The 10,410-nt window shown below is 50.3% G+C and overlaps 1 pseudogene; it reads right to left on the bottom strand.

Annotated features, from left to right (window-relative positions):
• Positions 1-6,249: 6,249 nt before the first annotated feature.
• On the bottom strand, positions 6,250-7,904 carry LOC123191473 (probable pectate lyase 4; annotated as a pseudogene).
• Between the last annotated feature and the right edge of the window lie 2,506 nt (positions 7,905-10,410).

Genomic DNA, 10,410 nt, shown 5'->3' with positions numbered 1-10,410 from the left:
GCGGCAGTGGTGCATCGGGTAGCGGCTGCTGCGGCGGAGCGCCGGGCGCGGCGGAGGCCGCCAGGAGCGACGGCTGCCACTGCAGCCAGGGCTGGGCGTTGGTGGCGATGGATGGCAGCTGCAGTGGCCCAGCGAGCGCGGCAAAGGCCGCCTGGTGCGGCGGCTGCCACAGCAGCCACGGCGGCGCGGGGGCGGCGATGGGCGCTGGAGGCGCGGCGGGAGCCGGCGCCGGCCACTGCGGCCACTGCGGGGCGGCGGCGGGCGGCAGCTGCAGCTGGGGCAGCAGCGTCCCAGTGAATGCCGTGGAGGCCCCTGGATGCGGCGAGTACCATGGCAGGGCCGGCGTCCCGGCGGTGGCGGTCAGCAGCAGGGGCGGCGGCGGCCCGTAGGGGCTGGCCAGGTACAGCCGGATCCCCTGGACGGCTGTGATGAGGTCGTTGAGGACCCCGGTGATCTCCTCCGGAGTGTAGACGATGGACGGTGGTGCGGTGGAGGGCGCCAGCATCTGGGCGGTGGCGGTGCCGGAGGATGCGACCAGCGGCGTGGACGGGGAGGGCAGCGGCGCGGTGTAGATGGCTAGCGGCGCGGTGGTGACGGTCGGCAGCGGAAGCGACGGGGTGGGCGGCGACGAAGACATGATCGGAACTGAGCTACCTGATACCAAATTGTTATGGCGCTGCTAGAAGGAGGGCGCGAGAGGGCCGGCCGGGGGCCTTTCTGCCCACGGCCGGCAAGAGGGAAGGGATTTCCTTCTTAATTCTTGCTTCCTTAGATTGATACATCTCCTCTTTTTATATAGAGAGGTTTACTTGACTCCCAAGTAAGGCTTACTTAACCCCTAAGCAAGCGACTCTTATCTCTAATTAATCCTAAGACTAACGGGCCCATTAGGCCCATTACGTACTCTAACAATGTCACTGCTAGGCATACATCGCCTGGTATTGTGGGCAGGCTTATGGGCCTTGACATAATGCCTTCACTTGGAGTGCACAGCCAAGATACATGTAACGGGGACCGTTCACAGGGCAGGTCACCAGGGAGTTGCAGTGATAAATCAGGGAATTATAGTGACAGACATGCCTTCTCGGGAGATGTTCCACGTAGGGCAAGCACTGATGAGATTCCGGAATTCAAAGATGTTTTCGAGGTAATGGAGAGCACCAGAACGAAGAACCGAAACTGTAGCACTTGTTCTGGACATGACAGGGTTAACAATGCTGACCTTAATTTTGTAAGGCAGAAGTTTATGGATGCAAAACGCCTTTCGACCGATGAATCTTTTCAGAGATCTAAAGAGTTCAATAGTGCACTAGAGGCACTGGTATCAAATAAAGATGCTCTCATGGAATTTCTTCAAGAATCCAACAATGTTGCCGCGAGTGATCTGTCCGGCCTCGGTTGCCCTCCATCCTCTGGTGTAAACCGAATCACGCTATTGAAACCATCCAGAAGAAGTATGTTTATTGATGCAGATATTGTGTATCCACCAGAAGATGACACTGAGCGGTGTTTTCACTCACCAAAAGAAGCAAAGCATTCTCCAAGGAAGCCTCACAGTAACTTTTCTAGTGAAGCTCCCAAAGAAGAAACTGGCTCTTTCAGACAAAAGTCGTCTAGGTCAAGCTACAGGGAGAGCATTGATAAGCGCGTTTCTCCCACTCGGATTGTTGTCTTGAAACCATGCCTCGATAAAAATCTGAACATGGAAGGAGCATTTCCAATAACCAATGACATGTTCTGCTCCAGTTACAGAAGGACTGAAGCATGCCTAGATGATGGCATTCAAAGGCAGCAAGCAGAAGAATCCATGCCTCAGATCTCCACAGCATATCCCGATGCACGGCGCCAGAGAGCAAAGGAGTCCAGAGAAATTGCTCGAGAGGTTTCAACACAGATGAAGACAGCTGCTGTCAGGGGAGGTGCAAATGGAAAACAGAAACTCAGTCCAGATATTGGGACGTCCAACCGGGATGAGCAGGTGTCTTTGTTGACATCGATGGCTAAGCTAAAAAGTTCAGCAGCATTGCAAAGATCTTCTGATCTACATGATGCTCCGGATGGTCCTTGCGCAGGTACTTCACCGACACATTCAGCTAAGAGATCAATTAGGAAGGAAGCAAGGAGACGCCTAGCCGACAGATGGAAGACGACCCAGCAACATCAACATCCATCTCAAGATGCTAATACTACATTCAGCACACTTGGGGACATGCTTGCTCTGTCTGACAAAGAGACCTCAAAGTTTACTTCAGGGGCAGCAGCTTGCCGGCCATGGCCAGAGGGTGAGTCACATAGGGATGTGATGCCAGGATCATGTGGCTATCCTCTTGGTATCAGCAGCAATGATGGCTGGAAAGATGAGAACATATGTGGCTTAACAAGGCTGGAGTCTGTTTCTACTTCATCCATCAACCGAGGCAGTCCAAAATCGAGCAGCAGAAAAGCAAGTAACAGGCATGGTGAATATTCTATGGCAGAGAACGTCACCGGATCAGGGCCTTATAATTCTGAAGATTTGCATCAGGACAGACCAAGGAAATCGTTAATCAGAAGTTCGACATATCGCTCTGATGAAAGCGATGTGCAGTCTCTGGATGAAGTGCAAAGTGTGGCGACCGAACGCGAGATCCATGTGAATTTTGAAGAACCAGCTTACACCGGTGCAGTGTCAGAGCTATCTGAAACTGGAGGAAGACTTGTGCATGGTGGAAATTCTGTCCATTTAGATAGCAGCCATGCAGTTCCAGAATGGCAGGGGGAGGCCCAGTCTTCTGCACAGAACATGATGCTGGACCAAGAGCACCCATTCGCAACAGATGACCATTTTATTGTCCCTAGTCCTAGATATTCGGCATCTCAGGTAATGTTCATTTTATGCGAGTCAAGTTTCTTTGAAGTATGGCTAAGCATTCTTTGCATATACCATATGGGTTTATGATTCCCCACCCCTCTGTTCAGTAAACTGAAGATTTTTGTTTGGTCTATGAATTATTAATTTATAGTTCTGCTGCACTCAGATCGAGGGGAATGGGCACGATCGATGTGATGACATCGAAGCTCCATCCGATCATCTGACAGAATTAGTATCCGTCGTGAGCTCCAACGAAGACGAACAACCGAGTCCGGTGTCTGTCCTCGGATCGTCCGTGGACGCCGAGGACTGCTGTTCAGGAGGTTTTGAGAAAATAAGTGCAGAACTTCAAGGCAAGTGCAGAAACACGCACACTGCCAAACCACTTCCCTGTCACTGTCCACATCACTCACTTGACTTACTTTTGTCTGCTACAGGGCTCAGGATGCAACTTCGGCTGCTCAAGATGGAGGCGACGGGCGACGGGGATGATGAAACCGAGCTCGCTTTGTTCAGCGACGACGATGAAACCGCCGCGAGCTGCGAGCTAGCCAACGAAAGCGCGCCGACAACGTCCCGTGCTTTCCGGGATGAAGACGAGAGGGACTTCTCTTATGTGTCTGACATGCTCACATTTCTAGCCAACCAGAGCTCTGAGCACGATCTTCTGCTCGGCGCGCGCTATCTGTCATCGGGGTCCCCAGCGCGCGGCGACGCGTACGATGAGTTCGAAAGGAAGTACGGCGAGCTCGTCCCATAGTAGCCGGAAACGGGGAACGGTGGGCCGTCCCTCGATCCGGATTCATCGACCCGGAATCAGATTCGGGAACGAGGGTCGATTCGGTAAGATTCGATGCGGATTCGGCGTTTCCGCAGTCGGATCGTCGATTCAGGTTCGGCGACTCGACAGTCTTGGTTCTTGAATCGATCGAGTAAGCAAAAGGTTAGCCATATCAATCACAAACTCCTCGTTTTACTCTCTGCCCCGTTCTTTTCCACTCCCCTAAATAACTCCTCGTTCTGCTCTCCAATTACTCCAAGGCTGCTAATAAATTTTTCATTGGGAAGGAGATGATGTATTTTAGTCTTCATGAATCGACGATGCAGCCAGTTGCTCCCAGCCCAGCCAGTTCCATGTATAAGTACTCCCTCGGTCCCTCCCAGCCAGTTGCTCCCCGCATCCGTAAAGATTCACATTCCTCGTTTCATGGTACCGTACCGGATTCATCGTATCGGAATTGATTGGATCGCGTTTCCGCTTTAGAAAAATCGTTCTAGAGATGTATACCCCCACTGTACCTTATTTTTTCCAGCCCCCGACTCTCGTCCCCCGTTTCCGTTCCTCGTTCCCACCGTACCGGAAACATGGCAACTATGGCTCGTCCTGTGGGCGCGGCCCGAGAGGCGGCTCCTCTTCGACCTGGCGAACGACATGCTCGCCAACGTGATCGCCTGTCTGACGCAGTGCGGCGGTCAGCAGGGGCTGGCGGGGAAGTGTCGGCTGGGCATGGAATGGGACAGGGAGAGGATCGTGGAGGAGGTGTGGGAGAGGGTGCGCCGGCAGCGGCGCGAGACGGAGTGCTTCCAGGAGGAGAAGCTGATGGGGGTGGGGTGGCTGGACTGCGAGGATGTCACTGATGAGATTGTGGAAGACATTGGGAGCATGCTGGGTGAGGATCTCCTGGAGGAGGCCATAGCTGACCTGTACCTGCTGGACCTTTTTGGTTAAGGGAGGAGCTTTCATGCTGCATTTTTGCGATAAATAATAAAAGCGCCCTTTATTGAAGAAAAAAAGGAAGGAGGTTCATTTCGGTGATTTCGTGCACAGGAAATGTCGAGATTTGTGAAAGTAGTGCTAGTCTTTTGGGTCTTGCTCGGCTTAAGAATGAAAAATTGTTAGTGGAAAGCAAAACTCTGTAGCTTGTTTATGCCAGCCCAGGTAGACAGTGGTGGCTGATGCAAATGTAATATTCCAGTTCCATGTATCTAGTAATATATTCTATATATAGCGACGATAATCGACGGGAAAGAATGTAATTATCTATATATATGGCAGCAGTCATTTCTTTCCTTCTGGGTAATGTGCATTTTCGAGTATGGGTTCAGTAATCAGCTGGTGGTATGTTGGTGTCATAAGCAAGGTTGCGGTGGTATGTATTGTGAGCCGTTGCCGTCGTCAGTTTTCTCATTTCCGGGTATATGTAATGAGGAGGGATATTCAGTACATCAAGTGACAGCATAGCGCAGTGGATTAGCGTGTCTGACTTCGGATCGGAAGGTCGTGGGTTCGACTCCCGATGCACTAATTTGCATCAGGTAACAAACTAACAATCACCAATTGCCAGCCTCTTTGGATTTAAGGATTTCATAGGAATATTGGAGGATTCCAGTTCATCGATTTTCCTTCTAAGGAAGCCCTTTGGATCAAAGGAACGACACGTCCAAAATTCCTATGAATCGCATTCCTTCTTTTCTTGTGGACATCAGTACATATGCAAGTGCTCATACATACGCGCACACACTCACCTCTATAAGTACTCATCGGAACGTCTCCTCTCACTGAAAGTGCATCGCCGGAAATCCTGAAATAAATTCAGGAATAATGCGAGCACCAAGACTTGAACCCTAGTGGGCTGGGGATACCACTGTCTCTTTAACCATCCAACCACAGGTTGGTTCGCTATGGATCGTATTCCTACACCTCAATCCTATAGGAATTTCAACATCCACTCAAACCTCTTTTTTACACTGATTCGCGTGTAGGATTGAGGCATTTTTCCTGTGTTTCATCCAAAAATGACTGCGCGTGCAGTTTTTCTCTGTTTTCTAATCCTCTGTTTTGCATTTGCAACCCCGTCAAATTCCTTTGTTTTTTGAAATCCTGTGTTTTCTATTCGTGTCCTTCCTATACTATAAATTTGCACTGGAATCACTACCTTTCCATTTAAAAATTCACCAATTGCTTCCTGTAATGTAAGTTTTGATACGTACTAATTTGCATTAGAATTACCATCTGCTTCCTCTATCAAATGCAGTTTTTTTTAATATGTTAATTTGCGTTAAAAAAAAATCACCAATTGCTTCCTCTACCATAAAATCGTGTCTTCTACCCGATAACCTTTTCATGCTCTACTTCTTTTGCTTCTTTGTTTTTATTTTGCATCAGAAAAATGACCACTCGCTTCCTCTCACCACTGTGAATTCTCTCTTCTGCAGGGTAACTTTTTCGTGCTCTAATTTTTTACCATTGTGGTAATACTAATTTGCATTAGGAAAAACCACTTGCTTCCTCTATCCACTGTGAAATCTCTCTTCCACAGAGCAACAGTTTCATGCTCTAATCACTCAAGATCAATCGTATCACAAGCTAAGAGTTTATTACAATTCCAGCAGAGGATAAGCGAGTAAAATCTCATACAATTACGCCAATGGATCAGTCGTTCAGGTTTGCAGTTGTTGGGCCTGAACCTGAACTTCCATGAGTCACAGGGCTAGCAGTCTGGGGGCCTGGGCACAGGCTGCCGCCCAGCGCAGAGCTGAATGACCTCCTTGAGCGCCGGCGACGCCGCCTCCATCGTCCACCTGTCATAGTACTCCTCCGGCCTGAAGACATACTCAGCGCCCGGACCATCGACCAGGCACGGCAGCGCCCCGTGCAGGAACGCGTCGCCCTCCGACCTGATCCACCCGGCCACCGTCTCTTCTCTGTCGGCAGCCTGCAGCAGCATTCAGCTATTAGCTGTAAACTGGGATGTATGCAAATGCAGAGTCTCATCTCATCTTGTCTGAAAGACTGAAACTCTGAATGCAGGTACCTTCTCTGGCATGTACTTGAAGACCGTCTTCTTATGCCCTCCTTCGTATATGTTACACTGAGATACAATCTGCAAATGGAGGTATCATTTCATCAGATTGATCATCTCCAAGTGAGTGTTGCCAGTTGCAAGCATTCGGAATAGCAGATGCCGGATGAAATGAGTCACCTAAGCTTCGACGCCGGTGCAGACGGCGTATATGCCCCAGTCCCTGGTGTAGTTGTTGTAGAGGTGGACCTTGCCGAAGCGCAGGCGCGGGTGCCTCTGCCGCGTGCCGTCAAAGAAGCAATGGTGGATGGTCACCCTGATGCACCTGTCGTCGACGTGTGTTGGGTCCGCGCCAATGAGCATCGTCTTGTCATGCTTTGCAAAGTGGCATCTGTGCAGCAGCACGGTCACACACAGGCACATGTTCATCAGCACAATTATCAAACGAAATGAGTGAAGAACTGAAGATCGCGTGATGTTGTACACAGAAATTTAGTTGGTGTCAGGAGGGACAGTAGAAAAGAGGGAAGGACCTGGAGACGGTGATGTCGGTGCTCTGTCGCGTGATGTCGATGAGGCCGTCGTCGTAGTCGGCGAGGGAGCAGCGGTCGATCCAGATGTTGGTGGAGCCGGGCTTGATCTGGATGCCGTCGACGTCGTGCCCGCGGCCGGCCTCGAACTGGAGGTTGCAGACGATGACGTGGTGGCAAGCCTTGAGCTGGAGCCCCTTGCCGGTGAGCCGGACCCGCTGCCCGCGCCCGTCGATGGTCTTGTGGGAGGAGACACGGAGGTAGGTGTGGAGGTGGATGTCGCCGGACACCTCGAAGACGACCCACAGCGGCTCCTTGGCTCGGCACGCCTCCCGCAACGTCCCGTGCCCGTCGTCTGCGCGCCCATCAATCAATCCCGATTCCTGACAGGGCTCCGGAGCAAAACTGAAGGCGGGTAAAAAGGGGACCTTGGAGGGAGGTGACGTGGTAGAGGGTGCCGTGGAGGCCCCCGATGGCGCGGCGGCCGAAGCCCTCGGCGGCGGCGGCGAGCGCGCGGAGGGTGCGGTCCGCGTCGGCGTAGGGCATCCGCGGCTGCGGGGGGCGGTGGGCCTCCGTCGTCACCGTCCCCGGCGCCGTCTCGGCGTCCATGTCGGGGCAGGGGAGGTAGGCTGCGGCGGCGGCGGCTGGAGTCGGAGGAGGACGCGGGCGACGGGGGTCGGAGGAGGGGAAGGAAATCCAGCAGCAGCAGAGGCGGGAGAAACAGGGGTGGGATTAGTGCGTAGGTCCAGTGCGTAGATTTTCACCCGTAAGCGGTCCGTACTCAACCCAAGTCTTCTTTTCCTCTCTTGTCGAAGAGGAAAAGATTTTTCTCTTTCTCTTTCTTTTTTAGAAACACAATATAGACGCAAGACATAACTCATAAAACATGAAAAAATAAAGACGTTGTTAACTGCCACACGTGTGGCATATACGACATGCGCCCACACACCGTGTGTGGTGTGAGCAGGAGGCAGCCCACACGGGCTGTGTGTGGGCGGACATTGGAATTGCCCACACGTGTGGGCGCGGCTACTTCGTGCTACACGCCCAACAAATACTACTCATCTCCACCCCGTGCGTGTGGCACGAAGCAAAAATGCCCACACGTCCTGACGCAGCTACGTTAGGTACCCCGCGGGATGACGATTTAGTTGCCATCCTGGTTGGCAGATATAGTTATCTGGGATGGCAAGTGTAGTTGTAAAAGCATGGCAACTCTATTCTGTTTTGGTTAAGTATAGTTGTCGTGTCTAATTTATAGTAGTTGCCGCGTGTAATCAAATCGTAGTTGCCCTGTGTGATTAACTACTTGCCACATATGGTCAAAACAGTAGTTGCCATGTGTGTTTACCTAGTTGCCACGTGTGGTCCAACCATAGTTATCATGTATTGTTAATCACAGTTGCCATGTGTGTTTATCTGGTTGCCACGTACGCGCAACTACAGTTGCCGTGTAGCAAAGAATTATAGTTGCCATGTTGTGTGTACCGAGTTGCCACGTTCGCGTAACTGCAGTTGCCGTGTGGCAAAGAATCACAGTTGCCGTGTGTGTACCGAGTTGCCACGTTCGCGTAACTGCAGTTGCCGTCCACAACATAGGAGTGTTGTGTGGGCGAAAAGCAGTTCGCCCACACGCGCATGACCTAGATGGTGGCTGTGTGAGCAGAAACTAGTTCGCCCACACAGCGCAGCTGGCAAACAGCGTGATGCGGGCGTGTGGGTAAACTTTCCAATGCCCACACACCAGCCCAGTCCTACGTGGCACAAAAGTCAACCTTTTCATGCTAAGATTCGTGTAAAAGGCACTGGACGACGATTCAGGCGTGTGGGCGAGTTGAGGAACGCCCACACATGTGGGCGTTAGACTTTTCGAAAAATAACGTTGAAAAATCTGAAATAAATCGACGAAATATGCGATTACCCATGTCAAGTCTAGCACCTGAACTGAACTCAGATGGACCATTTTCACTACAAAGACCTAAGCATCTAAGCTATGTTTAATTCACTTTTCTCTCTCTTTGGAAAGGCAATGTAATGCATCTTCCTTTGCTCTGCATTTCGTTTTTCTCTTTCCGACGAGTAGACATTCGCCTTTGCCCCCTTCATATGTTCTCTTCAATTTTCATCCCCTTCACTTTCATTGGTTTCCAGAAAGTATCTGCTTGCCGAAACAAAAGGTGCTACTCCGCTCCCGAGCTCATAAGAACTTGTCATGAATGAACAGTAAATTCTGGAAAGGAAACTGAATTTTTTCAACAAATATTGCTTAGTGTTTTACATGTGTGTAAATTTTCACGAATGAATGTCATTAGTGCTGGCCTGGATACACATACAATAAAATCAGCTCCAAAATGCTTTCGAAAACAACCTCGTTGGAGCATCGTTTATTTATTTATTCAGAGCATAACAAATGGTTATTCATCATGGAAATTTGCATGTAAGTACCACATTCAACCATGTTTCCTAAAAATTGGATTCTTTTGAACTCTTTTACTTTTATTTTATTTTATATTATTCGTGCATATGTGCTCGGAGAACAAAAATCCATTGTCTTTGGAAATAAAATCATGTCACACGGGACCCCTCTATCGTTCAACGTAGATTTCGTTCCTATAGGCCTAGTGTGTGACAATCCAACTGTTTTTTCAAGCAGCGTCCACTGCCATTTAATGTTTGATTTTCTTTTTTGAGATAAAAAGGATATCGGACCCTCGGATACCCAATTCTGTTTTTCCATCTCACATGCACCCGGAAATAGTGGCGGAGCTTCATGGGCCAAAGGGGACAATTGCCCCCCACCCCTCCCCACTACTCTAGAAAAAAAATCTTAAATGCGCCCCTAATTATTAGGCTTAAATATCTTATGCATCCGAGGGGCCTCATTTTTTTAGAACAAAGATTCAAGGAGAGCCCGGCTTTGAATTGACAAAGCCATCAACTCGCCAGGATTACAACCACTTCATTACAAACTCGAACAAACAAAAAAACACGGCAAGATACAAGGGTGCTGGTAGGCAGCTCTCAAAACCTCACACACTACAGCTAGTAAGATAGCACACGATAAGCACAAGCTGAAGCATGTAGAGGCCCTCGTCCACACAAGGATCACCAGGGAAGAAGAAATGAGGCTTCGGGAAGCGCCCGCTGTCGAGGATAGGCTATGTCGGCACCAAACAACCAAGGCCCTGGAACAACATCACCATCCATTCCCACTGTCGAAGGAGGC

The sequence above is a fragment of the Triticum aestivum genome, chromosome 2A (genome assembly GCF_018294505.1).
Source record: "Triticum aestivum cultivar Chinese Spring chromosome 2A, IWGSC CS RefSeq v2.1, whole genome shotgun sequence".
Taxonomy (NCBI): Eukaryota; Viridiplantae; Streptophyta; class Magnoliopsida; order Poales; family Poaceae; genus Triticum; species Triticum aestivum.
Note: the sequence above shows the minus strand (reverse complement) of the source record. Positions and strands in the feature narration are given on the sequence as shown.